At 44.2% G+C, this 24,466-nt stretch overlaps 2 long non-coding RNA genes across 2 annotated transcripts; both read right to left on the reverse strand.

Annotated features, from left to right (window-relative positions):
- Positions 1-4,945: 4,945 nt before the first annotated feature.
- Positions 4,946-10,169, reverse strand: LOC122677149. The gene is made up of 2 exons (XR_006335722.1): positions 9,990-10,169; positions 4,946-5,530 (listed from the first exon to the last, which is right to left on the reverse strand). It is a non-coding gene; the product is annotated as an uncharacterized LOC122677149 (long non-coding RNA).
- Positions 10,170-22,534: 12,365 nt separating this feature from the next.
- On the reverse strand, positions 22,535-24,151 carry LOC122677897. The gene is made up of 2 exons (XR_006335949.1): positions 24,054-24,151; positions 22,535-23,123 (listed from the first exon to the last, which is right to left on the reverse strand). It is a non-coding gene; the product is annotated as an uncharacterized LOC122677897 (long non-coding RNA).
- Between the last annotated feature and the right edge of the window lie 315 nt (positions 24,152-24,466).

Consider the following 24,466-nt stretch of genomic DNA (forward strand, 5'->3'; position numbering starts at 1 on the left):
ATCTATTTCCCATGAAGTGATGGAACCAGATGCCATGATCTTTTTTCTGAATGTTGAGCTTTAAGCCAACTTTTTAACTCTCCTCCTTCAGTTTCGTCAAGAGGCTTTTTAGTTCCTCTTCACTTTCTCTCATAAGGGTGGTGTCGTCTGCATATCTGAGGTTATTGATGTTTCTCCCGGCAATACTGATTCCAGCTTGTGCTTCTTCCAGCCCAGCATTTCTCATGATGTACTCTGCATGTAAGTTAAATAAGCAGGGTGACAATATACAGCCTTGACATATTCCTTTTCCTATTTGGAACCAGTCTGTTGTTCCATGTCCAGTTCGAACTGTTGCTTCTTGACCTGCATACAGGTTTCTCAAGGGACAGGTCAGATGGTCTGGTATTCCCATCTCTTTAAGAATTTTCCACAGTTTATTGTGAGCCACACAGTCAAAGGCTTTGGCATAGTCAATAAAGCAGAAATAGATGTTTTTTTGGAACTCTCTTGCTTTTTCGATGATCCAGTGGATGCTGGCAATTTGATCTCTGGTTCCTCTGCCTTTTCTAAAACCAGCTTGAACATCTGGAAGTTCACGGTTCACATACTGCTGAAGCCTGGCGTGGAGAATTCTGAGCATTACTTTATTAGCGTGTGGATGAGTGCAGTTGTGCGGTAGTTCAAGCATTCTTTGGCATTGCCTTTCTTTGGGATTGGAATGAAAACTGACCTTTTCCAGTCCTGTAGCCACTGCTGAGTTTTCCAAACATGCTGGCAGCAGTTTCACAGCATCATCTTTTAGGATTTGAAATAGCTCAACTGGAATTCCATCACCTCCACTTCCAACAAACACCCTCTTCCAACAACACAAGAGAAGACTCTACACATGGACATCACCAGATGGTCAACACCTAAATCAGATTGATTATATTATTTGCAACCAAAGATGGAGAAGCTCGATACAGTTAGCAAAAACAAGAATGGGAACTGACTGTGGCTCAGACCATGAACTTCTTATCGCCAAATTCAGACTTAAATTGAAGAAAGTAGGGAAAACCACTAGATCATTCAGGTATGACCTAAATCAAATCCCTTATGATTATACAGTGGAAATGAGAAATAGATTTAAGGGACTAGATATGATAGACAGAGTGCCTGATGAACTATGGACAGAGGTTCATGATGACATTGTACAGGATACAGGGATTAAGACCATCCCCATGGAAAAGAAATGCAAAAAAGCAAAACGGCTGTCTGAGGAGGCCTTACAAATAGCTGTGAAAAGGAGAGAAGTGAAAAGCAAAGGAGAAAAGGAAAGATATTCCCATTTGAATGCAGAGTTCCAAAGAATAGCCAGGAGAGATAAGAAAGCCTTCCTCAGCAATCAATGCAAAGAAATAGAGGAAAACAACAGCATGGGAAAGACTAGAGATCTCTTCAAGAAAATTAGAGATACCAAGGGAATATTTCATGCAAAGATGGGTTCGATAAAGGACAGAAATGGTATGGACTTAACAGAAGCAGAAGGTATTAAGAGGTGGCAAGAATACACAGAAGAACTGTACAAAAAAAGATCTTCATGACCCAGATAATCATGATGGTGTGATCACTCACCTAGAGCCAGACATCCTGGAATGTGAAGTCAAGTGGGTCTTAGAAAGGATCACTACAAACAAAGCTAGTGGAGGTGATGGAATTCCAGTTGAGCTATTTCAAATCTTGAAAGAAAATGTCAGGAAGGACAAATAGATCAATGTAACAAAGTAAGAATTCAGAGGTAAATAAAAGCAAATATGGTCAGATGATTTTTGACAAAACTGCAAAGGCAATTCAGTAGAGAAAGGATAGTCTAGAGCAATTGAATATCCATAGATTCCCCTCCATACTCCCCAACTCAAAAAAACAAAAAACAAACAAACAAAAAAACCCTTTGTCCAAAGCTTTTACCATGTATTTTAAAAAGTAACTCACAGAAGAACATGTAGGAGAAAATTTTTGTGTTCTAGGATTAGGCAAAGATTTCTTAGATATGACACCAAAAACAAGATCCATAAAAGAAAAAAAAATAATTGGATTTTATCAAAATTAAGAACACCTCTTCTTTGAAAGAAATTGTGGAAGAGAATGTAAAGATAATCCACAGACTGGGGGAAATATGTGCAAATAGCTGACCTGATAAAGGACTTATATCTCTATATATATTGTTATTCCACACGGGCTTCCCTGATAACTCAGAAGGTAAAAATCCACCTGCAATGCAGGAGACCCCGGGTTGATTCCTGGGTCAGGACAATCTGCTGGAGAAGGGATAGGCTACCGATCCCAGTGTTCTTGGGCTTCCCTTATGGCTCAGCTGGTAAAGAAACAACAAATATATATATATTTGTTGTTCAGTCGCTCAGTTGTAACCCCATGTGTTGCAGGAAGGGGAGCCTCTTACCGGGATGGAAACTGGGCTTTTGTCTACCACTCAGAAATGATTTGTCCGAGAAGACACATGTGCTGACAAAGCAAGAGATTTTATTGGGAAAGGGCGCCTGGGTGGAGAGCAGTAGGGTCAGGGAACCCAGGAGAACTGCTCTGCCAAGTGGCCATCTCGGGTTTTATGGTGACGGGATTAGTTTCCGGGCTGTCTATAGCCAATCACTCTAACTTAGAGTCCTTCCTGGTGGTGCATGCCTTGTTCAGCCAAGATGGATGCCAGTGAGACGGATTCTGAGAGGTGATTGGACATATGGTGTCTCCTTTTGACCTTTCCTGAACTCTTCCAGTTGGTGGTGGCTTATTAGTTCTGTGTTCTTTACCAGGATCTCCTGTCGTAAAACAACTCATGCAAATGGTTACTATGGTGCCTGGCCAGCGTGGATGGTTTCAGTCAGTGTGCTTCCCCTAACACATGGACTTTGCAACCCCATGGACTGCAGTATGCCAGGGTTCCCTGTCCTCCACTATCTCCTGGAGCTTGCTCAAACTCAAGTCCGTTGAATTGATGATGCCATCCAACCATCTCATCCTCTGTCATCCCCTTCTTCTCCTGCCTTCAATCTCTCACAGCATCAGGGTCTTTTCCAATGAGTTGGTTGTTCGCATCAGGTGGCCAAAGTATTGGAGCTTCAGAATGGGTCCTCCCAATGACTATTCAGGGTTTGTTTCCTTTAGGATTGATTGATCTCCTTGCTGTCCAAAGGACCCTCAAGAGTCTTCTCCAGCACTACAGTTAGAAAGCATCAATTCTTTGGCGATCAGCCTTCTTTATGGTCCAACTCGCACATCTCTATGTGACTACTGGAAAAACCATAGCTTGAACTATATGGACTTTTGTCAGCAAAGAGTGGTGTCTCTGCTTTTTAACATGCTATTTAGATTTGTCATAGATTTTCTTCCAAAGAGCAAGCGTCTTTTAATTTCATAGACTATTTTTTAAAATCTCAGAATTCCGTCATAAGAAACTAAACATCTCAGTAAAGTAATGGAGGAAATATTAGAAAAGATGATTCACCAAAGACGATATATGAAGACAGTGACCATATGGAAAGATGTTCATACCAGTAGCCATAAAGGAAATGCAAATTAAACTCAATGAAATAGCACTGCATATCCGTTAGAATATCCAAAAATAGAAAGATGTGCAGCAACCAGAATTCTCATATATGTTCAATGGGAATGTAAAATGGCCAACCATTTTGGGAAACAGTTGGGCAGTTTCTTAAAAGTAAAACATACACCTACTGTGTAACAGTCATTCTAGCCTTTTAGGCCTTTACTCAAGAGAAATGAAAACATAGCCCATCCAAAGACTTGTCATGAATATGCAGGGCAGCTTTATTTGTAATAGTCAAAACCTGGAAACAATCCAAGTGTCCATCAATAGATTAATGGGTAAACAAAATGTGGGTATTATCCATACAATGAGGGCATTTACTACCCAGCAATAAAAAGTAATGAACAATTGATACATGCCACAACTTGTTTGAATCTCAAAGTAGTTTTGCTGAGTGAAAGAAGCCAGGCATAAGAGAATACATACTGGATGATTCTCTTGACATAAAATTCTTAAAAGTTCAAACTCATTTATAGGGACCCAAAGTAGATCAGTTGTTTTCTGGGATTGGTGGACAGGGAGGATCATGAGGGAGGAAATACAGAAGGGCATTAGAAAAATGTTGGAAGGAATGGACATAGCAGTTGTATACCAAGAATACAGGAAGAAGTGATGTCCACAATGTAGTGAATGGGGCTGGTTTCCCTATTTCTACCTGTTCACCTAGATGAACTGAACTGTGTTTTGTGGGCAAATTGTTTTATCATGGTAACTCTTCTGGAGGGAAAAAGGGACCTGGTGACCGATAGAGAAGTTTGAGGAGAACCATGCATTGCGTATCCATGATGTGTCAGATCTGATGTTAAACGCTTTAAATGAATGATCCTATTTCATTCTCATAAAAACCCTTTGAAGTACCTTTACTCTCATTTTACAGATGAGGAAATGGAGCCTCAGAGGGTCCAACAACTTGCTCCACCATTGCAGAGCTGGTATTGATACCATAAGACTCTGCTGCCTGGGCCAGTCACAGTGCTGTGCTGAGTCCTGGGAGCTCTGGTTCTAGGAAGATCTTGGGGGTGAGAGAGGGAAGTCACTCCTTGGCATGTGTTTTTGCTGGTTTGACCTCAAATGTGTTGCCCCAGGACCCAGGGACACTGGAATTCCTTCGCTTAGGGTGACTGACCACCTCCACCCCCCTCTTCCTGGGACTGGAGGGATTCCTGAACATGGAACTTTCATTTTAAAACCAGGATGAGTCAGTCACTCTAATTCTGGCTCAGCAGAGGCCTTGTGCTTCCAGACTCTGGTTTTCTGGGTCCTGGGTGCCTTCATGACATGCATAGCACATTTTCCTGGGCTTAGGCCAGACAAGTGAGGTGGTTTCAATGGTTTCACAGGTAAAGGAGGAAAGAGAGGTGATTTTCTTTATTGCTCTTTTATTTTTGTGCTATCTAATATCAGGATCACTAGGCAAGATGGTTCTAGCTTTTTCAACCTCCTATTTCCAGCTGGGGCCTCACAAGGGTGGGGGGTTCTGAAGGGAGGTAGGGGCTTCTGGTTGAAAGTAAATGGTGGTCACTGAGAAACAGCTTTTCTAAAGGTGGGTCTAGCCTGACGCCGCTGGGTGGTGGGCATGGCCTGTCTACTTGTTTGGGACAATCTACTTGTCTGGTTACTTCTGCCCCCGGGGACTTTTGGGCCCCTGCTTTGGGCTTTGGGACTGCTGCTGGGTTTCGGAGTTGTTCTGAGTTTGGGGTGCAGCAGGATCGGGCTCCTTATTAAGGCAAGTACACTCAGGCTTGGGCTCCAAACAGCAGCACGGCTTTGATGGGCAGCATGGGTTGCATTTTGATGGGCAGCATGGGTTGCATTTTGGTGGGCAGCATGGGTTGCATTTTGGCGGGCAGCTTGGACTGCATTTTGGCGGGCAGCTTGGACTGCATTTTGGCGGGCAGCTTGAGTGGCACTTTGGTTGGTCACACATCTTCTCAAGTTTTGGGGGTCCTAGAACAAAAAGATTTTCAGAGAAAAAGCTGGCTATCTGCATTCCCTCACTCCTTCTTTGACCCCCAGATACACCAGTTTTCTGAGCAATGACACAGACAAGGGCTGGGAAATCAGGCCAAGATGTTCAGAGGGAACCCAGTCCCACAGTGCTGGGCTTTCATTCGGGTCAGTGAGCTGCTTCCTCACTGTGCTGTGCTCAATTGCTCAGTAATATCTGACTCTTGCAACCCCGTGGACTGTAGCTCACCAGGCTCCTCTGTCCATGGGATTCTCCAGGCCAGAATACTGGAGTGGGTTGCCATTCCCTTCTCCAAGGGATCTGCCCAACCCAGGGATCCAACCTGCATCTCTTAAGTCTCCTGCATTTGCAGGTGGGTTCTTTACCACTAGCGCCACCTGGGAAGCCCCAAAGGGAGTCAATTTCCCAATGGAAAAGGAAAGACCAGAATATGTGATAATTTTGCCTGGGGTCTCTTGGCTAATGAGGAAGAGTATGACCCTTGACAATTGAGTCTGAGTCGAGTGGTGAGCACTTCACAAACATCATATCATAAATGATTGCAGCCAACCTGAGAGGTCAGTGTTTTCACCCCCTTTTACCTATGAGTAAGACAGAGGTTTAGTGATCTACCTCAGTTGCTGTTAGGTAGATTCAAAGCAGTTTCCATCCCCACTCAGAGCATATGCTTGGTCTTATGTCCTTGGTCTGGTGCTACTCAGGAGCGCAGGTGCAATGAGAGTCTTGCTAGATGACTCGTTGACCGGTCCTGAAAGCACCACCTCCTCCCGTTCTCCCCAGTAAGAAGTCACTGCCTTGGGGGCCCTTCCAGCAAGAGGAAATGGAGAGGCCACTGTTTTTGGCACGGAGGGCCGAGATCCAGGCTGGCTCTATGACTCCCAAGTCAAAGAGAAAAGCAGTTCTCTGACCTTTATCTCTTCCTCTATGCTGGTACAGTGTTGGCAATGCAGAGAGGGTAACTGGACCCTGCATGCGTCCGCAGACTCAACCATTCAGGACTTTTGTAATCTTCCAATTCTTTTAGGAGTAGGAAACACCCAAACAACTCTTTTCTTTGCATCTTATCAACCCACCTTTCTCCTACCCAGGAAATCCAGGAATGTTCTCCTTAGATCCACAGGCCTAGGACCCAATATATGGCCCCTGGGGCAGCCCCTCTGGTTTCTGCCCAGTACCTCTTTACGAACATGGATGAAAGCCACTGGGAGGCCCCAGAGCAGGACAAATGGTCTAGAAGTGGACAGGAGTCCGTAGACAGAGAGTCCTCTAGCCTTAGAGGAGATGTGGAGGAGGGGAAATGAGCCTGTACCCCAATTGGGGGCTCATCCCACAAGGCCACAGACCCCTGTAGGCAGATGCTGGGTCTGTCAGAGGTGGGTCTATGAGAGCTGGTCACCAGGGTGGAGACGGTTAGGTATGGGAGTTCATCTGACACCTGCTGAGATCAACTGCTTCTACCCTCCAGCCTCCAGCGTCCAAGGATAAGCCTCTTTTTTTTTTTTTTTAACTTTTAAAATTTTCTTGTTTGCGGCCTGTGGGATCTGAGGTCCCCAACCAGGGATCAAACCAGGCCCCATGCAGTGAAAGTGCAGAGTCCTAACCACTGGACCACCAGGGAGTTCCCTCCATACTGTTTTTTTAAACTGAACCAGTTATCGCTGTTGGCTTTCCACGAGACACACACACTCATATGCCCTTGTGTGTGTGTGTATGAGTGTGTGTTTATGCAGAAGCGCAAGCACAGGAAGGAAGAACATGAGTCTTCTGGCCATGGCTGTGTGGCTGCATCGAATTGAGATTTTGTTATATCTGTTCATCAGGCTTTAAAACTGGAGCCTGTGTGAACAGCTCCTAATGGAACTTGCTTCTATTCTGGCCTCAGCCCCTCCTTTTAGTGGATTCTTCCCTGTTCTCCATCCCACCCTTGTTCTGCCATCTGCCACCCTCTCCCCTAGTGGCTCAGATGGTAAAGAATCTGCCTGCAATGCCGGAGACCCAGGTTCAATCCCTGGGTCGGCAAGATCCCCTGGAGAAAGAAATGGTAACCACTCCAGTTTTCTTGCCTGGAAAATCCCATGGACAGAGGAGGCTGATGGGCTATAGTACAGACCCACAGGGGTCACAAAGAATCAGACACAACTGAGTGACTAACACACCATCTCCCGGCCCTGCTCCAAACACTCCATATGCTGAGAAAGCCATGGTTCTCATCTGTTTGCTCTTCTCTGTGTCCTGGGATAGGGGACTTCCTGGGTATAGTAGGTATGAATCCCCTTGCAACGAAGACTTCCTGAGGGTTCCCTGAGTAGAGATGGAAAGGCTTATCAACCCCTTCTTGCCAATGAAGGCAGCTCTAGTTCACAGAATCTGTGCAGGATTTTCATGTTAGGTGGTTCCTGAGGCAGACCTGTCCAGTGACCCACTTTGCTGTAGACCCAGGGCCTCAGCTGTCTCAGATGATGGGTGTCAGGCTCTTAGCTCAGCCCTTTCATCTGGGGCTCCACCTCGCTCAGCTCAGGTGTGCAAGCCAGGCCCCAGTGAGCCAGGTGTGGCTGACACCTCCGCCCAGCTCAGCCTCTCTCCCTCCACTTTCAGAACTGCGAGAGCCTCATCGTGGGGTTCTGTGGGAGGGAGTCCCCAGCATGTGCCTGAAGAGGGGCTGTCACTGTGCGGCTTGTGTGTCTTGAGGACAGACTGAAGTGACTCCCATTTGGGGTCCACTATGCTGTGCACCTCCCGAGCTGGAGCACCAGAGTGAAAGATACATGAGAAGGAAGCATCACCTCATAGGGCCCCCAACACTGCCTCTGCACCCTCCACCGTCTCCCAAGTCCCTGGCCGTCCAGCTGCAGCCTCAACTGTGTCAGCGGCAGGTTCCCACCTGAGAGGCAAAACTGACTCCTGGAGTAGGGTGTCGGCCTTAATTCCCTTGTGACTCTATGCCTGCCAGTTATTCGGGAATTAATTCTGTCATCCGGGGAGAGGTTTCTGCTTAGTTTTAAGCACACGACGCAGGACCAGAGTTCCTAAGGGGTGGGAGTAGGAGACAAGTCACACAGTCCCTCCCTTCAGGTCAGGAGACGCTGCAGAGAGGCTGAGGTGACAGAGACCTGCCCTGTCCATGCCCTGACTTGCCTGGGAGGAAGAGGAGGGAGAGGCAAGGCAAAAGGAGACACAGAGAGGAAAACAGAAGGCAGACATCAGCAGGAAAATGGGGGAAAAGAGAGAGGAAGGTTAAGGTCCATGGAGCCTTGCTCTCTGCCTCCTTTATGGTCTTTGAAGCTGTTTGACAGAAAGTCTGTGTGTACTTGGGTGTCCTGCAGCCCTGGAGGGTGTTTGTGCATGTGTGTGTGTGCACTGGGAGCCTGGTATATGACTCAGGCTCCTTGTTGTCTGAACCTGTCCCCTCTGTCCCCTGAGGGGCCAGACCTGAGATCAGGGAAAAGGAGGTGGAGTTGGAAGAGGGTGAGGAGCGGATGGTGGGGTAGACGGTAAGCCCTTTAAAACTTTTTCCATTGCTTTTCTCTGAGCATGTTTTGCTTTCTTCACAATTTCTTCCCCCTGCCTCTCTGTCTGTCACTGTTTTCCATTCTCTCTTTGCTCCTCTGGGTCTGTGGTTCACCTTTCTCCCTCTGCAGCCAGGGCCCCTGGACTGACAGCTGAGGGCCTCCTGCCCACTGGGAAATCCAGTATGTCAGGCTCCACCCTTCCAAGTCCAGGCTGGGCTGTTTCTAGAGGAGCAGTTCTCATCCTAGTGACCAGAGGGTTCACCTGGCTGCTCCCAGTCAACCCCTCCCAGCACTTCCTCTTTGGGCGGGTCCTGAGAACAAGTCCCCGCTGGAGACAGAGACGTCAAAGATGGAGAGCAGCTTGGGAATGAGTCCCGTGCACTAAAGGGGAGGGAAAGGGCAGGGCCGTCAGGCCCCACGCCTTCCAGTGTTCTCCTTGTTTCTCTGCCTGGAGGATGCGAGGCTGCCCTCTGTGGGTCCTCTGCCCACCAGCCCACCTCATCTCCAGCCACTGTTCCTCTGTGTTGTCAGACTGGCCCCGAGCAGATCCTTGCTAAATTCTGCTGGCCTCTGTCTGGACGTTTGTACTGCTCTTTCCATGGCCTAGAACACCCCATCCTTACACTCACGAAATTATACTCAAATCTGAAGTCTCAGCTTCCACATCACTTGAGGAAGACGTCCCTAACTCACAGGGTCTGTGGCTCCGATATAAGTTCTTGGCGTTCCCTGAACTTCTCGCTACCTTTTTACCATGATTTCCCTAATCGTCTGTCTTCTCTGATGTGTTGCTTGATGAACAGGGGCATCCTCACTGTCCTGCTTGCCACTGTTCTCGCCATCTAACACTGTATGACACTATGTAGCCTTCAATACCAAGGAATGAATGAATGGACGAACGGAAAGTCAGGAAGACAGGCAGGGTTACCTGCTCTGATCACTTCTTTTTTGTCCCTTTTCAATTCGTGCTTCTCAAGCTTGGCTTCCGGAAACTGTCTTCCCTGGACTGGCAGGAGATATGCCCCTTGCTCAGCAGCCTAGTGAGTCCATGATGATCAGAAGCCAAATGGTTTCTGTTCCCTGCTTGTGTCAAGATCCTGAGATTCTTAGCCTCTATGACCCGCCATGTGTGCGTGTCATAGTCACGCCCTGAGATTCTGCGATTGTGACCCACCAGCGCCCCCTGCTGACTGGATCGCAGGGCTCCTCTTGATTTCTTCTTCCCTGAAGGGCACAGGGAGCTCTCGCGAGAACCCGTAATTGTTCAATCACCAAAGCTTAACGCACACATATGTATTGTGTCCACTGTCTACCAGGCTGTGTCCTGAATGTGAGGTGCACAAGCCAATCGTTCACGTTCTCAAAACTGCTCTAATTCGGTGTAGAGACGGGAGAGGGGTCAATACCATGTGATGAGAACGATGGCAGGAGGGCACGGGGGGCCGTGGGACCACACGGGCTCAGGGTTGGGGTCTAGGAGGCTTTCAGGAAGGAGTGACGTTCAAGCAGGGATTGGATGGCAGCCGAAGATAAGGAGTGGGACCTGGAGATGTGTGAAGGCATTCAGACTCATACATGGATAAGATAAACGTGGCCTGGGTAGGGGAGAAGCTGGGTGTGACTGGCGCATGGAGGAGAAAGCAGACGTAAGCCAGGAAAGCGGGTGGATGCTGTTCTGATGAGAGCATCGTACACTGTGGGGAAGGGCTTGGATTTAACCTGAGGATAAGGAGAGTCACTGAGGGGTTTCAAACGGAGAGAAACAGGGATCCCTTGCGGGGCAAGGGCTCTATTTTAATCATTTTCCTATGTTTCCAGTACATTCCCAGCACAAACACCACCCACCTCCACCTAGGGCCCTTCGCTTGTACTGGCTGGAACAGTCTTCATGACTGACTCCCTCACCTCCTTCAAGTCTTTGTTTATAAGTGGCTTTCTATTTGAAATATGACCACACTCCTCCTCCTATTTAAAACTACAATCTGCCACTCTTTCCCTCATTTCAATCACCTTAGACAGTTTTATCTTCTTTTCCTTGGTAACACTTTACATACATACAATATATTTTACATATAATTTCTTTGCTGTGTTTTTGGCTATTGTCTTTTTTCTCTCACCAAAATGTCATCTCCAAATGGGCAAAGTATTTTTTTTTTCTCCGCAGACTCAAGCTTCTAGAATAGTGCCTGACACATAGGAAATAAACAGTATTGGTTGAATGTATGAAAGCTGATTGTCAGTTACTCATTTTTGTGGGCCATGGTCTCGGCTGTAACTCCCAGCTTCACTTGCCCAAGGTGAGAAACCCATTTTTTAAAAGTTGGTTCTCAAAACATCACCCAAACTAACAGAATGTGCGCCTTCACAGTCCCATTCCTACCTTCTATGTTTTTCTTTTTGCCTCCGTCATCAAATTTAGGGATGGTTATGATCATCTTCCTTACCCAGAGAAGCTTAATATATTGGTGGTGAGAAAGACTGAGGCCACCTTGTAGGAACTAGTGATTAATGTAATTAATAGTAATTTATTAACTAAACATTAATGGAACAAATCCTTGTGGTCCCTCACATCTGTGTTCTGGTCCCTGAGGCCTAGCTTCCAGCAAGTCTCCTTTGATATTATCCACTATTATAATATATTCATTTGGTTCCAAACCCAAAAGGTAGAAGGGATACAATGTGCAATTCCTCCTTGCTACTACAATTCCTTTAGCCAATAGTGATCTGTTTCTCAGATATCCTTTCAGGATATTTTATGTGCCAAAAGCATACAAAAACATGTATATTTTCCCTTCTTTTAACAAAATAAGAAAGGAAACTCCACATTGTCCTGCTCACTGATTTTTCTCACAATGTATTCAATAAGTTGGGGGTTTCAGTACATAAAAAGGGCCTTCATTCAGTTTGCAGCCTGAATAATAATATAGAGACACATGCACGCAAAATCATTTAGTCTTGTTCGACTCTGTGCAACCCTATGGACTGTAGCCTGCCAGGCTCCTCTGTCCATGGGATTCTCCAGGCAAGAGTACTGGAGGCAAAATACATGCCCTCCTCCAGGGGATCTTCCCCACCCAGAGCTTGAAATCTTGTCTCTTACATCTCCTGCATTGGCAGGCAGGTTCTTCATCACTAGTGCCACCTAGGAAGGCAGAGACACACGGGAATCCCCAATTTGGGCTCTTGTGAATGACACTACAATAACACACCACACACTCTTCATGCCTCAGGGAATATGGACATAGAATTCATTGCCCTAAGTATAGTTGCTTCCTCAGAGGATAAAATTGACAGACATTGTCAATTTTTCTTCTATAAATGTTTCACGACTTTATATCACTCCTTACAATGTCTAAAACTTCATGTTTCCCCACAAACTCACACAATGAATTCATGATTGAACTCATTCACTCTATCAATCCAATAAGTAAAACTGATAATTCAGAGTAGGTTTGAGGTTTTTCTTAGTAAGTCAGCTCAATTCTTTTGTCTAGGAGTCATAATATTTCTTTAGTTGGAAACTGTCCAGTTATGCAGTTTGTCTAATATTTAATTAGATTGTTGATAATTTTATTATTGATTTGTGGTGTGCATACTATATGGGGGAAATTAGCCCATTTTTGTGCAATGATATGTACAATATCTTTTGGTGTGCTTTTGACCTTGTTAGATTTCAGCCACAAATAATTTTTATGTAAATGGTTTTTTATTTTATTTTATTTTTGTAAATGTTTTTTTAAAAAAGCCTTTGTGTTTGCTATGGTGAACTGTCACATTCTAAGTAGTGTATAAGCCCTGAGTTGAAACATAATTAGCACATTTTAGAGCTACAAGCAAAAATGAAAGTGCTCGCTATGCAAATAGGCTTTTAGGCAAGTCCCCTGTCCATCCTTCCACCTATCCTGAGTGCTGTCCTTAAACCAGGCATATATTCTGGAACCACCCTCAGTTCATTTAGCAAGTTCTTTATCTCTGGGGTCAGTTGCCACCAGCAGCAGAACAAGTACAGGAATCTCTATTCTTCATTATTCTAAACAATCTGTGAATAACCTCTGAATTTGCATCAGCTTACTGGGATCTGTAAAAGGCCTGAATGGTGTGGTCAAGGATCCTGAGTCCCTCCATGTGAATGGGAAGCAATATTAAAGCTGCAGCCTTTACCTCAAGCCTGTATCTGTCCTCCATTGCACTTTGGAAGAATTGGGTTGGCCAACAAGTTCGTTCATGTTATGGAAAAACCAGAACGAACATTTTTGGTGAACCCAATACCTCCTCTCAGTCATGATTCACTTTTAAGAGGTAGAAGTATCACATTCTTTTCCCAAGTCCACCTGACAAACTCCAATCAGGAAGAACTACTCCCAGAGATGACTGTGGTTGTCCCTTTTTCTCTTCATCTCCAATTCACCTCATCAATAACCAGAATTCAGAAGGCCCTTCAAGATTATGATGTAGCATAAGAATTTCCAGGTAATTCACAACCAAGCATTGCTGCTGCAATTTAGTTTAAGGCATAGCTTTACTGTGTGGATTACAATAAACTGTGGAAGAGATAGGAATACCAGACCACCTGACCTGCCTCTTGAGAAACCTGTATGCAGGTCAGGAAGCAACAGTTCGAACCGGACATGGAACAACAGACTGGTTCCAAATAGGAAAAGGAGTACGTCAAGGCTGTATATTGTCACCCTGCTTATTTAACTTAATATGCAGAGTATATCATGAGAAACACTGGAGGACGCACAGGCTGGAAACAAGATTGCCGGGAGAAATATCAATCACCTCAGATACACAGATGACATCACCCTTATGGCAGAAAGTGAAGATGAACTAAAGAGCCTCTTGATGAAAGTGAAAGAGGAGAGTGAAAAAGTTGGCTTAAAGCTCAACATTCAGAAAACGAAGATCAAGGCATCTGGTCCCATCACTTCATGGCAAATAGATGGCGAAAAAGTGGAAACAGTGGCTGACTTTATTTTTCTGGGCTCCAAAATCACTGCAGATGGTGATTGCAGCCATGAAATTAAAAGACGCTTATTCCTTGGAAGGAAAGTTATGACCAGCCTAGACATCATATTGAAAAGCAGAGACACTACTTTGTCAACAAAGGTCCATCTAGTCAAAGCTATGGTTTTTCCAGGAGTCATGTATGAATGTGAGAGTTCGACTATAAAGAAAGCTGAGCACTGAAGAATTGATGCTTTTGAACTGTGGTGTTGGAGAAGACTCTTGAGAGTCCCTTGGACTGCAAGGAGATCCAGCCAGTCCATCATAAAGGAAATCAGTCCTGAATATTTGTTGGAAGGACTGATGCTGAAGCTGACACTCCAATACTTGGGCCACCTGATGTGAAGAGCTGAGTCATTTGAAAAGACCCTTATGCTGGGAAAGATTGAGGGCAGGAGGAGAAGGGGATGACAGAGGATGAGATGGTTGGATGGCATCACCAACTCAATGAACATGGGTTTGGGTGAACTCCGGGAGTTGGTGATGGACAGGGAGGCCTGGTGTGCTGCGTTTCATGGTGTCGCAAAGGGTAGGACACGACTGAGCGACTGAACTGAACTGATAACTTTACTGCCCCCTGGTGGATGTAAATATCCTTACAGTACTGAAATAAGATTGCCTCTTCAGTTGCTTTACTGAGGTGTGAATCCAATCACTGTCTCCAGTGTAAGTCCTTCCAGGACAGTGATGTGGTCTATTTGTCTAAGAAACAAAGGTGTGTGTGAATGTGTGTTTGTCTCTGTGTGTGTGTGAGAGAGCGAGCGAGAACACACACACCACTATGTCAGTTATTAATTTATTGCTTCTTGGCTTCAAATGCACGCTTTAATATATGCTTTATGATGAACGATGGACATCGTGCTCATTTCTCCATAAAAGTGAGCACAATGTTAAACTTTCTCCATAGAGGGTGCTGTAGAGACGTTACAGGAGGAAGGGGCTTCCTGTGGTTTCCACGAAGGTGGGACCAGGGCAGGTACAGGTGAGTGTGGGGACATCTGAAGGTGCTTGCCCCAGTCATGGGCCACTTTACTGTCTCCACATGAAGATGACCTTTTTTCTCAGCCCTCTCACCCTGAAACCAAAGTCCCCTCTGACCCAAGTGCACACAGCCTTGTTTGATGAAAGGGGGTGGTGGACTTCCACACAGAGCTTCAGCTCCCTCTCAAGTCTCCTAGCTGCTGGCATGTGCTGAAGGCCCCTGCCCCTACTGTGGCCTGGACGCCCATGGCAGACCCAAGCCACACAGGTTCTTAAGCCCCCCTTGCCCTGCACTGGGAAGGTGGTCTGTTTGCCTGGCAACTCCAGATCAGCTTTGGTCTGGCTAAACCAGAGAGCTCCTCTGCTACCTGCTGGCTGAAACAAATTTTCCAATCACGTGGATCCCTTCCAAGCTTGTCCTTCTTTGAGTACTTTTCCTTAGCCTCTGTCATATCTTGTATCTACATTGGAAGGATTGATGTTGAAGCTGAAACTCCAATACTTTGGCCACCTGATGTGAAGAGCTGATTCATTTGAAAAGACCCTGATGCTGGGAAAGATTGAAGGCAGGAGGAGAAGGGGACAACAGAGGATGAGATGGTTGGATGGCATCACTGACTCAAAGGACATGAGTTTGGGTAAACTCTGGGAGTTGGGGATGGACAGGGAGGCCTGGCATGCTGCAGTCCATGGGGTCGCAAAGAGTTGGACATGACTGAGCGACTGAACTGAACTGAACTCTTTCTTTTACTATTGTTAATGATTCTTATATTGAACTTCCCTTTTCTAACTTACTGGTTGGTTCCTATAACCTGGTTGAACCCATTGCTACAGTCAGCCCAGGATCAAAGCTTGCTTCTAAAATTTGTTCAGCTCTGTGACCATGAACAAATTACTGAAACTCTGATTCCTAGTCTATAAAAAGAAGGCAGATTACGTGCCCTTTACAATTGTCATGAGAATTACACAGAGCCCATTAAGTGCCTAGAAGTCAGCAAGCTTTGTTAGATGTGGCCAGTTAAGGAGATAGAAACACAGAAGAAAAAAAAGTCAGAAAAGGAAAATATAAGCCAGAAAAACACCTGATAGAACAAAAGGCAGAGAGAAATGTTAACATAAAGTCAAACAAAAAGCAAATGAGATGAATAGCCAATGGTCCTTGAATTTACTTCAAATGGCAAACATTTTATTCAATATTTATAATTTAGAAACCATTTCAAAATAGATTATTTCATCTAACCTTCCCAATAAACCATCTTAGTGTGGATTGTCATAAATGATGCTGTCATTTTCAAAGGTCCCAGACGAGACTCAGAAGCACGTTGGAAGCCACCTGCTAGCTTGTAAAAAGAGGGTCTTATCTCCCTGCATAGCCCATTGTCTTCCTACCACTGCCCTCTTGTGGTCAAGTAGATATCAACGCCTGAAACGTATCTGTCAGCTCACAGGGCTGAAAGTCTCCAACTCTAGTCCCCAAAGAAGACTCTGCACAACATTGAAGGGTGTCCAGCCTGACTCAAAGAGGAAGTGTTTCTTATAATAATCTAATCTTGTAAGTTTAAATTTTTTGCTTTGCCTTAGGTCGTACTTAAAATTAGCCCAGTAATATAGGTACTAATTGATTAGTGAAGTGCACATGTTATTTTGTAATAGAAATTTGATGAACATTGCTCCAGAGCTACATTTCCCAAAATTATTTGAATAGGGCACAGGTGATATTTTTAAATTTAATAATGGAAGAACGCATTTAATTTTATTTAAGAAATACACATAATGCCTTCTGTTAAACAAACAAAAAAACCTTATATTAAAGAAGAAAAAAAGAAGATTCCACAAATTGGTTTTCTCAGTAATATATCAAAGAGGAATAAATTTGTGTAGTAAAATGCCTAATGTTTAATAACACTGAATAGTATTTCAAGTATATTCTGATATTGAAAAATAAGAGAAATATTATTGCATTTTCCCATCCTTTAGACAACATATATCAAGATAGAGATTAGCCAGAAATTCTACACATGAATTAATGCCCAAGTTAAAGGTCATGCGCTCCCAAGTCAGACAATCTATGAGTGACTTTATGGTTTTCACTGGTTAGTTATGTTATTTTCTTAAACTTAGTTTGTATGCTAATAAGAAAAATAGTAAAAAATATCATTTATATCACAATGACATTTATATTTTATAAAGAACAATATAACTTGCAATTATTTTTAATAGACTACCCAGTTATATAGCGTGGAATCTTTAATGTTCTGTGGAAACTTTAAAATATTTTAACAACTACAACCATTTCTCAGATAAAATCTTATGTTGGGACTACTATGTGTAAAACATACAGGAGTTTATTCACTGAAGTTTACTTTTGCATTCAAATTTATATCAATTAATTAAGAGAAAGTAGACTATTTTGATGAACACAAAATAATCCGTGGATAGCAGATGGCAGTTGCAGTTTTATTATCAATTTACCATCTACCCTTTTCTCTGGATTTTTTTTCTGGTTGGACAGTATTGGTAAAATCATAATTACTGTTTTGCAAATGGCAATCAGGGCCTCTACTCAGATTGCACAGGCTGTGTACTGCAGAACCCCAGGGGGCACCAGGAAACCCCCACCTACAGGCCAGGACTAACAGTTGTTGGAATGTGTCTGTTTCTCTGATTTGGTTTCAAATCCCATGGACAGAGGAGCCTGGTGGGCTGCAGTCCATGGGGTCGCAAAGAGCTGGGCACCACTGAGCAGCTAACACTTTGCTTTGGTTTCAACAGCTCAGTTTTCATTGTCAGTATCCTTTTCTATTAGGCTAATCTCAACATTCGAAAAAGGAGTCACAGTATCTGGCAACCAGAAAGTCAACAGGGACCTTGAAGATTTGGGTAAAGAGGTGGAGGTAAAAGCTTGACTGACTAGGTTAAAAGGAGAATTAGAGACAAAGTGTACAAAGAACACTTTTGAGGAGTTTTATGGGGGAAGAAAACAGATCAGATGAAAACTATCTCTGAATCCTGTTTTCCTTATATACACATATCTGTTTACCAGTGAATCCTGTTGGTCCAAGCCAGCATTAACACCTGCCTTAATTAGTGTGGTGACCTCCAACTTGGCCACTCGGTGTGTGTGTGTGTGTGTGTGTGTGTGTGCGCATGTGTGCTTAGTCACTCAGTTGTGTCTGACTCTTTGCAACCCCATAACTGTAGCCCACCAGGCTCCTCTGTCCAGGCAAGAATACTGCAGTGGGTTGCCATGCTCTCCTCCAGGGGATCTTCCCAACCCAGGGATCGAACCCAGGTCTCCCAAACTGCAGGCTTTACTATCTGAGCCGCCAGGGAAGCCCACTTGGCCACTCTGATCTGCCCTTAACCCCACAATCTATTCTCAAAAAAAAAAAAAGCCAAAATTATGAATTATGCTTTTAAAACATGGGTTAGCAGATCTGAAAGAGACACGTGCACCCCAATGTTCATCGCAGCACTGTTTATAATAGCCAGGACATGGAAGCAACCTAGATGCCCATCAGCAGATGAATGGATAAGGAAGCTGTGGTACATATACACCATGGAATATTACTCAGCCATTAAAAATAATTCATTTGAATCCGTTCTAGTGAGATGGATGAAACTGGAGCCCCTTATACAGAGTGAAGTAAGCCAGAAAGATAAAGAACATTACAGCATACTAACATATATATATGGAATTTAGAAAGATGGTAATGATAACCCTATATGCAAAACAGAAAAAGAGACACAGATGTACAGAACAGACTTTTGGACTCTGTGAGAGAAGGCGAGGGTGGGATGTTTCAAGAGAACAGCATGTATATTATCCAGGGTGAAACAGATCACCAGCCCAGGTGGGATGCATGAGACAAGTGCTCAGGCCTGGTGCACTGGGAAGACCCAGAGGAATCGGGTGGAGAGGGAGGTGGGAGGGGGGATCGGGATGGGGAATACAAGTAACTCCATGGCTGATTCATGTCAATGTATGACAAAACTCACTACAATATTGTAAAATAATTAGCCTCCAACTAATAAATAAATAAATAAAACATGGGTTGGTAATGGCACACCTCTGCCCCAAATCTTCTAATACATACTCATTTCACTCATTATAAAAGCCAAAATTCAGTAAGATCTTCATAAACTGGATCCAAGTCATCTCTGTGCTCCTACAACTACCCGGACATCCCACTCACCCCATCCAGGCACGCTGGCCCCTTTGCTGTGGCCGAAGGGCATGCATGCTTCTGCCTGAGTTGTACTCATGGTTCCCTCTGCCTAAAATATTGCTCCAGATATTCATGAGGTTCATGTCTTCATTTCCTGTAAAGAAAATTTTATCACACAGGCCTTCCCTCACCCCTGTATAATCTAGCAGCCCTCTTGCCCCAGCAGTCTCAGTTCCCCAACCTTCCTTCACTTCTTCTCTATACAAATTAGTAATGTTTAAAATATATTAAACATTTAGTTATTGTGTAGTTATTGTCTGCTTTTCTCACTAGATTCTAAGCTCCACAAGAGTAGGACTATTTTATTTTTGCTTCAGGCTCATCTCTGAGCCTGATGCCTAGCACATAGTAGGTGCTTAATAAATATCCATTTAATAATGTAATAGTGATTAGATGTTTCATTTTTTTTTTTTTTCACCATGCCTCCTGTCTTGTGGGATCTTAGCTCCCCTACCAGGGATTGAACCTGTGCCCCATGTGGTGGAAGCACAGAATCCTAACCACTTGACTGCCAGGGAATTCCCACAAAAAACTGAATTTATTCTTATTCTATCTTGAGTCAAAAGTTTTAGTTTCATTGTTTATACTTATCTGCTGATTTAAACAGTGGCATTGCAATACTACATACATATGCTGAGCTTTTTGAGTTTATTAAAAGATCAGTAAAATTTGGCAACTAATTTATTAGTTTAACTTATGCAACTATGATATATTTATCAACCATAATTATGTTTATAAACAAAGTGATCATTCTTATCATATTCAAAATATCTGTGCTAGGACATTGCCTCTATATGGGCAATGATCTGTGGTATAAAAAAGTAAATACCATTTCTTCTTATTTCACACAAATGACACTGGAAATCTGGCAAGTTAAAGTCAATTTTTACGAGTGGTTTTGTCAGGTCTTGTTTTGTGATGTGTCAGCTTCCTGTAAAATCCATTTGTCTTCTGATGCAACACACAACAATTTCTTTAACACACATTGACAGTAGTGTCTATATAAAGCACAACTTCCATCCAGAGTTTTTCTTGCCATTGCTTTTGTACTCTCAATAAAACACCACTTTTACCTATTTATTTAATAGTATATAAAAATCTTATCTCAATATATAAAGTTACTTTCTTCTGTTGAGTACCTATCAAGCACCTTTGTATTTACTCATCTGAACATATTGTAGCAAAATGGAAAGATTTTCACCAGCCATCTTCCTGTTGAGTTTGAGATGGAAGATACTTTAAAGAATGAAGCTAGTGACCAAGAAGGATCTACTTTAATAAGTAAATTTTTAAAAGGAATAAACCTAGAATGTGACAAAAAGAATATTACTCTGTAAGTCAACTGATATAAGTAAGACCTTAAAAATGCACACTGAGGTGTTACCCAATTTCTAATCTGACGTCTACCAGTGAGGTTAGCAGTCCTGATGATCGCCAAAGCATTGTCATTTGTCACCTCTTATTTAACACTTTTGGTGAGCATGCTGAATATTATCACAGCATTTTAAACATACACAAACACGGTCTTTCTCTCGCAGACATCCCAAAAATCTCTGAAATACCTCTCTGGACTCCTACTGTTCTTTCTGTTGGAGGTTGAAGACTCACTGAACTAGAAGTCCTTTTCCTTGGACAGAGTATTGGGAAGTAACAAAAGGTGGTCAGGTCTATCTTTATTCTAACCCCTAGAGCTCTCAGTGCCCTGGATGCCCCTGGTCAACCATGAGTTTCAACAATGTATTGTGATCCAAGAGGATGGCCTGGCCCAGCAGCCTGCAAAGGTCTCTTCTGCAATAACACCTAATGAAGAGCATTCATGTGTGAGACTCACTCCACTGCATGAACCCAGATGTTCTAGTAGCTGTGGCTTGCTTCAACTAAGCTGGGACTATGTACAGTTTCTAGAGGACTGACCATAACTCCCTCTTTTGTCTCTCACCAGCCCAACAGGTAACCATGGGTCATGAAACTGTGGTTAAGATCCAGAGTACTGGAATAGATTGGGAGTTTGGGACTGACATGTATGTACTACAATATTTAAGACACTTAAAATAGATATGCTAGGGACTTCCTTGGTGGTCCAGTGGTTGAGAGTCCACCTGCTGATGCAGGGGACATGGGTTCAATCCCTGGTCCAGGAAGACTCCACATGCCACAGGGCAAATAAGCCCATGAGCCACAACTACTAAGCTGGTGCTCTGGAGCCTGTGAGTTGCATCTACTGAGCCCACACATCTAGAGGCTCTGCTCCACAACAAGAGGAGCGACTGCAGTCACTAGAGAGTAACCACCACTTGCTGCAACTAGAGAAAGCCTACGTGCTGCAACGAAGAGCCAGCACAGCCAAAAATAAATAAATGAATTTAAAAACAAAAATACTTAAAAAAAAGATAACCAGCAAGGACCCACTGTATAGCACAGTGAACTCTGCTTAATATTCTGTAATAACCTAAATGGGAAAAGAATTTGAAAAAGAATAAATACATATATAAGTGAATCACTTTGCTGCACGCTTGAAACTAATAACACAACATTGTTGATCAACTCTGCTCTGTTATAAAATAAAAATTTAAGAACAGAGAACCACAGTGCTGGAGGAAGGGCAGAAGCGTTACTGTTGCCTACGGCCCACTGTTAGTCTGGAAAAAGTACTTGGAGAATTCGCTCCCGAACCCATGCCACTTGTCCCATTAAATAAAAGAGGGAAAGAAATGACCTGGGATGAAGAGCAACAGCAAGACCTGAATGTCTCTCAAGGGTATTGTGCTCCCTGGACCTCGGCATATATTCCCACCAGACTCTGGCACTTGAGTGAAGAGAAGGCATGAGGGGCTAGGTCAGGCAGATTTGCTCAAAGAGAGTCATTATCATGGCTTTCTGAACTGAGATCTGGAAACTACAAGTACCTTGGTGACATTTCTTTCTTAAGCACATGACTACCCAAGATAAGAAGGATCTGGAGGCTAAATTCTGGGGCTGGGAAGTAGTGTGTCCTTTATGAGTAGGAAGAAGCTTCAGTGATGGTGGCAAATGGGGCCACAGAAGTGGAACTGGGTCATGATACTTTGGGGACACCCCCCTCCTATTCCTCTCTGGATCTTTTTTTCACAGCCTCCCAAACCACTCAGACCCAGAGTCTACTCAAGAGGGAATGTCCCACCTGGTGTCTCTATGAGGAAGTCTGCTTAAGGAATCCAGATTCCTGGGAACTTCTCAGAGCCAAGGCTGGGGAGCATCAACAAACACCAAGAAGTTCTGAGTGCCAAGACAGATAAGCTTTATTTTTGCACACTGATAAGGCTTTGAGAAGCAGACTTTATTCCAGTATCTGGATCTTCTTGACCTAAGACCAGAGCTAAGGCCAGGAGGTACGAGATTTTTGGGAAAAAGGAATCCATCTCTGCAGCTTAATTCAGGAGAGGGAAGAAAAAGACCAAGAAGTGACATTGGCTCCAGACTGGCCCTTGGCTGTGGCTCTTTGGATCCTCAACAGGTGCAGGTCAGCTGTAGTCCCCAAAACCATGGCAGCAACTGGAACATCCAGCAAGCTCCACGTCTAAGCAGCTGGAAGGCTGGGGCTGGCGTCGGTAGTTGCTTGGGAACCGATGGGATACCAGAGAGCTGCAGCCTCCAAAGCCAGAGATAGAACAGCTGGAGACATAGTGGGTGCGGGCGGGAGACAGGCAGGGAGCCGGGGCCTGAGGGGCCTGAGGGACCTGAGGGGCCTGAGGAACCTGAGGAACCTGAGGGAAGCGCTTAGGTGGATATTTGGGGAGGCTCTTGCTGGGGAGCTGGTACTTCTGCTGGTTTTGCTGGCAGAACATCTTGGAGAATGTTCAGTTGCTCTGTAAAGCAATACAGATATTCCAAAAGTTCAGTGAATATAAACCCTATTTGCATCAGCATTTTCCCAAGTCTGACGTTCTGTAATTTATTCTGTGGCTCCAGGGCCCATATCTTCATAGCAGAGTAGCCCTACTTTCCTGGCATAGGGGAAATCAGCAGTGCGTAAATTAAACGTTGGTAACACCTTCTCCAGGTGGCTAAGTGGTTAAGATTCTGCTTGCAAGGCAGGAGACATGAGTTCAATCCCTGGGGTTGGGAAGATCCCCTGGAGAAGGAAATGGCAACCCACTCTAGTATTCTTGCCTATAATATTCCATGGACAGTGGAGCTGGTGGGCTGCAGTCCACGGGGTTGCAAATAGTTGGACTCAACTGAGCACACACACACACACACACACACACACACACACACACACACACACACACACACACACACACACACACACACACACACACACACACACACACACACACACACACACTCTGACCTGTTCTGGTTCTCCTAAGTCTTCTGAATTCAAAGGCAGCAATATGGGGCACTAGATAGTTCTCCAAATCTTAAATTTTTAAATAACATTTTCTGGTTTAAGAACCCTAGAAACCACATGTTTAGCCTGAGCCCATGGTCATACTAACCGGTTTCATCATTTGCCTTTTTTTCTTTCTTACATCATGGGCTCTGCCTTAAGCCTTGTGTAACTATCTCTTGTCTTACAAAGTAACCACCCCACACCCCTGGCCTTATCTCTGGTTACCATTTATCCCCCCTAGGATTGCTTCTTCTGAGCTACCTCAGTGATTTCCATGAGGCTGATTGTCCTTCAATTACAAGGTAGTTCCCATTCTCTCCAACCTGGAGTGGCTTGTCCAGGTGATGTGTGGCAGTCCTGGCCCTCCCCAAATTGCCATCAATTCAATTAAGACACTCACCTTGTTCTTCTTACCTCTGGCAAGTGATGGTACATCAAATGCAGTGAGGAGACAGTGTGATCTGAGGCCTTTTATACAAATCCTGCACCCAACTCGAGGGAATGAGCCACGGTCATATGAAAACTGTTCCCAACCAGGTCTTTATGGTGACCGTTTCCCCCATTCCAGGGGCTCTGTCACTCTGCGACACTGGGTCATTACTGGATGCTCGTGAATATCTTTCCAGGGCATCCTCCCCACCATAAACCCTGGAAGTATTTCCATAAAGATGAGAAGATTGTGATTTCCAAGGGGTTTATAATGGAACAGAACAACCTGGAGATTGAATTTAGGGTTTATGGAGGAATCCAATGCATGCTTGAGATGAAAATCTGAAGCTACAAATGTTGGGTCACCCAGAACATATGTAGGAG

The sequence above is a fragment of the Cervus elaphus genome, chromosome 20, assembly GCF_910594005.1.
Source record: "Cervus elaphus chromosome 20, mCerEla1.1, whole genome shotgun sequence".
NCBI classification, from domain to species: Eukaryota; Metazoa; Chordata; class Mammalia; order Artiodactyla; family Cervidae; genus Cervus; species Cervus elaphus.